Source organism: Olea europaea, unplaced genomic scaffold (genome assembly GCF_002742605.1).
Source record: "Olea europaea var. sylvestris unplaced genomic scaffold, O_europaea_v1 scaffold1562, whole genome shotgun sequence".
Taxonomy (NCBI): Eukaryota; Viridiplantae; Streptophyta; class Magnoliopsida; order Lamiales; family Oleaceae; genus Olea; species Olea europaea.
The window spans coordinates 160,689-165,467 of record NW_019233225.1 but is presented as its reverse complement, the minus strand read 5'-3'; the positions used below and the strand labels follow the sequence as shown (position 1 = coordinate 165,467).

General features: G+C 35.9%; 1 long non-coding RNA gene across 1 annotated transcript; it reads left to right on the top strand.

The window, feature by feature from the left end:
• Positions 1 to 267: 267 nt before the first annotated feature.
• Positions 268 to 3,500, top strand: LOC111376819. Its single transcript, XR_002699556.1, has 3 exons — positions 268 to 530; positions 2,459 to 2,827; positions 2,972 to 3,500. It is a non-coding gene; the product is annotated as an uncharacterized LOC111376819 (long non-coding RNA).
• Positions 3,501 to 4,779: the final 1,279 nt, after the last annotated feature.

Below are 4,779 nucleotides of genomic sequence, written 5' to 3'. Positions count from 1 at the left end.
GGTTGATCGGACTGTTTTTGTGGCAACTGAGGTGTCGATTTTCTTTGAGTCGATCGATTAGAGGGGCCTTCGAAAACAGTTTGTAAATGTTGAAGGGTAAAATCGTCCTTTTGTGTGTAAAGTTATTTTTTAACTAATTTTTTTTAATTGATTTGAAGGGTCAAAGATCAATGTTAAAATTTACTACAGTCGATAAGTCATTTCTATGTATTTCCTAAAATCGAAGTTGTATTTAATTTCCACTGCCTTTTAAAACCCGTCCCAAACTTCTATTTAAGCAAGAGCCATAAACCCTAATTCTCATCATATCTTCTATTCCTCTCGCCCTGTATATCTACGTGTATAGATGTGTTCGTCAGGTAAATTTGCAAGACATTTATAAAATTTTGATTGATAATTATATTTGCCTCTTCTTCAGAATCCTTTAAAATGTCACGATTTGGGTTCTCTATTTGATGTATATACTCGTCAAGGGGCAGAAAGTTTATGCAGGAGAGTTGAGTCGCTTCGCCACAGTACTGTTACGCCAGGTGCAGTGAATTTAGATTCTGCTAAATATATTTTAATTTTTGGCGCTATTTATTTATTTTTTTAATTTTTGTATAAAAAATTAGAAATTGGATTGGGGATTTCGATGATGGCATGAAATCTTTGAGACCTGATTGTCTAATTTGATGACAACTACAAGCATTTTTTTTTCTGAGGATATCCCTCTCCAAAAATTCAGTATTTTTTTTTTTTTTTTTTTTTTTTATGGATGACCAGGGGTGTCCAGGCAACTTACGCAGTATTTTACATTATATTTCCAATTTAAATTTTTTTGAACTTCAATATGATGGATTTTTATATTATTTATTAATTTTTTGTTATTTTCATTCCATTTCGGTTCATATTTTAGCTAAATTGGAAAATCTGGAAAATATTATTAAATTAAATCACAAAGATATGATGATCGCACTGGGCTCTGAGCAGTTATATAAAACTGTTGATGGACAATGCCGCCTAGAAAGCTTTGGCTGATCTTTATTTTTATTAGTTTTAGTTAATTATATTTTTAACTATTTCTTACTAAGCCCATGTTTGGTTTGACCAAAAATTAGATTTTTAGTTGATTTTAATAAATATCATAGTGAATAGTAGTAAATTGATAAAAATTGTAAGTCCCATAAAATGAGTATGAAGAAATATTTTTTTTTTAAAAATTGACGCTCATATGTAATCACATTTCTAGTGCTCAATTAGCTGAGGCTGAGATGGAAGCTATAGATAACTGGGGCGGTGGTGTCTTTGTTATTTCGATGGCAATATATTATAAAGCTCATAGGACTGCCCATAATTGCTTGAGGATTCAATTTTTTTATAACTTTACGACCAAATATTATCATGGCCTTTGCCCTTTTAGATGTTGGTTGAGACTTGAGTGCATGTTTTGTCGTTTTTTTTTTTTTTTTTGGATATTCGACCTCTTCATTAGAGTCAACCAATCTAATCTACTCGATTCATTTATACCGTCCTCCTCACCCCGTACCCTTCAAATCCCTGCACTTTAGTTAAAATAGATTTGTCCTCTTATGGTAACTGCTCAAAATTTCATAGTGTTTGTCTCTCAGAATGCAATACTTTTGAAATTACCTTCATCGTCTGCTTCTCTCTTACTCCCAAATCCACCCACCATTACCTAGCCATCAAACCTCCAACAACATATGTGGACGTATATCAATCAGAAATATTATCATCATCATCATCATCATCTGAAGAGTTTCTGAAAGATATATAAGTCAGGTGAATTTACTATTCACGTTGAATTTGAAAACTTATCTATTTTGTTATCTCTTGGTTCATTCGTCAGCCTCTGGCTGAGTTTGGTATTGTCAAAATATCGTACAACAATAAGCCAGTTTGCTTGATTCTACATAATTTCACCAATGTGACTTGCACCCAATGGTTTGTTTGGTTAGGGATGGTTAAATGATCAATTATGAACCTTGAAGCAAATACATGCCACACACTGTTAAGTAATGGCCCAGACTTTACAAAGTACTTAATCACCTAATCATTGGAAATCTCAAACGTACACTATGCTCACAAACTGTTTGATAATATGCCTAAACGATACGCCTAAACCAACTCTTTTTCCCTACATCAAGCTCATCCAAGCCTACTCTTCTTATGGGCCTCATTTCATTGCTCTTCTCTCTATTCCCAGATGCTGCACCAGAGGTACTCTCCCAGTGCACATTCTTTACCTTCCTCTTTTCTGCCTGTGCCAAACTTTCTGTCCATTCCCAAGGCCAAATGCATCATGTCCATTTCATTCAATTCGGCATGTAGAGTGATGTTTATGCACTAACTGTACTAGTTGACATGTACGCTAAAATGGGTTTGGTGTATTTTGCTCGAAAATAGTTTGATAGATGAGTGTTAAGGACGTTCCGAGTTGGAATTCTTTTTATTGCAGGGTACATGAGGTGTGGGTTTTGGATGAAGCTTCAAGTTTGTTCTCGGTTATGCCATTGAGGAATGTGATTTCTTTGACTGCAATGATATTAGAGTACTAGCAGAATAGGGAAATATAGGGAGGCTTTGAAAATTTACTTGGAAATGGAGGGGAGGATTGAAGCTTATGCACGAGCTAATGGTTATTTCAAGAATATGTTTGTCTGCAATCAGTGCTGGAATTGCACACAAGATGTGGTAGAATTGAGAGAGCATTGCAAGTGTTTGATGACATCACTGAACGTAGAAATTTCATTCTTGGAATACCATGATCATGGGTTTAGCAGTCCATGGAAAAAGTGATAAAGTTGCAATGTATAATCAAATGCTGGTAAGGGTTCTAATTATGTCCACCTCAAATAACATTAGCACTTTTATTTGGGTAAATCACTAGTAAGGTGCAAAAAAAATTAGTTATAAATTTAAATTTTCTCGTTGAAGTTAACATGCTGTGTGTGATGTACTGACATTGTAGGGAAAAGGAATAACACCAGACGATGTCACATTTATGGACAATATTAGCATGCACACATGGAGGCTTGGTTAAAAAGAATCACGGACTCTTCAATTTAATGAACAAGTTCTCCATTAATCCAAAGCGAGAACATTATGGATGCACAGCTGATCTAGGTCGTGAAGGAGAACTGCAAGAAGCTTATGGTCTTGTACAGACTATGCTGATGAAACCTGATTCCATTGTTTGGGGAACTCTGCTTGGGTCGTGCAGTTTCTATAGCAGTGTCAAGCTCGCTGAGAAAACTGCTGAGTTTCTCTTTAAGTTGGAGCCATGGAGTCCATGTAATTACGTGATTCTTTCCAATGTCTAGGCAAGCGCAGGCAAGTGGGATGGAGTTGCACAGTTGAGGAAGCCTGTGAAAGGCTCAAATATCAGAAAAGCAGACGGTTATAACTTCATTGAGGAAGGAGGCAAGATTCATATAAATTCATAGTAGATGATAAATCTCATCCTAGTCTGATCTGATATTTGCAGTTTTAGATTATTTTGCAGCNAGTGAAACCTCACATACATACAGCCTTTAATTATTGTGGCACTCAAATGGAATTAAACTGTACTGAGCTGGGATGATTCCTTAACTGCGAGTCTTGTAATGACAAAGCCAAGACCATGCAAGAAATGTTGTCCTTTAGGCCCCTAGAGCAGGGCCTGGCAAGACCAGCTCAAGGAGTGGGACGGGCTTTTATGGGCCAGTGCCATCTTTTTTTTATTTTTATTTTTTTAATTTCTTGGATAACTAAGGTGTTGAAGCTTCGCCTAATTAATCCAGAGGAGTGGCGGCCTTCCCTCTTGGTTCATCACTCAGGTAAATTCGAATGCGAACATAGTTTATATACACTTGGGTCGGACATTCGGGATACATGTATCTTCCCTATAGACTTCCATTTATAACGTGCGGATAGGACCTCCGAAGGGGCGACAAAGCGCACCATAATTTTGCCTCCACAGGACAACTGCCTTCTAACATAAATGTTGCCTTCCAGTTGTTGCGGGGATTCAAACCTCCTATGCTCCGTGTGGAACCCTTCTGTTTTACCACTGTGTCATGCTCGTGGGTGCACGCCATCCATTTTTTACACCTTTGGTTCTACCGATGAAGTTAGCTTTATCCTAGACTGTCTAATAGGGGTCCACCTGGCCTCCTCGTGGTTGAAATTTTTCGAATAAAACTTCAAATAATGAGGCGGTGTCAACATTTTTGTTCGATTTCTGAAATTGATAGTTTTTGATTAGGACCTTTTGGACTAGAAAAATACTTGATTTGGTCAGCTTTGGCATCGTTAAACTTAGTAATAATTGCTCACTTAGAAGTTAAACAAGTATTATCTCAAGGATGGAGACATTGGGTTGAAAATGTTTGTGCCGTGTTATTGTTATTATACAGAAGAATTAACTATGGCTGCTTGCAGTTCATAATGAAGTTTCACCTTTTGACATTTAACACTTCGCACGATTTTTGAGGACACTATTATATATAAATTATGAAAGCGTGCGGATTATTTAACTGTTTAGTGTTGTATCATGTATGTATCATAGCATCTCTAGAAGACTTTATTTTTACAAAGTATGTTTAGCAATTTAGAAAATATTTATAAATTTGAAGAGTAAAATTTTCGATTATAGTAAAAATTTTTGTTATTATTTTTTTGATAAAGCTCTGTCTAGGAACTTGTGAAATCGTATTAGATTATACCTAACCTAACTTTGCCGTCATTTGGTTCTCATTAAATTTCATTTCATTTCTCTCTCTCACATTTTCAATTACA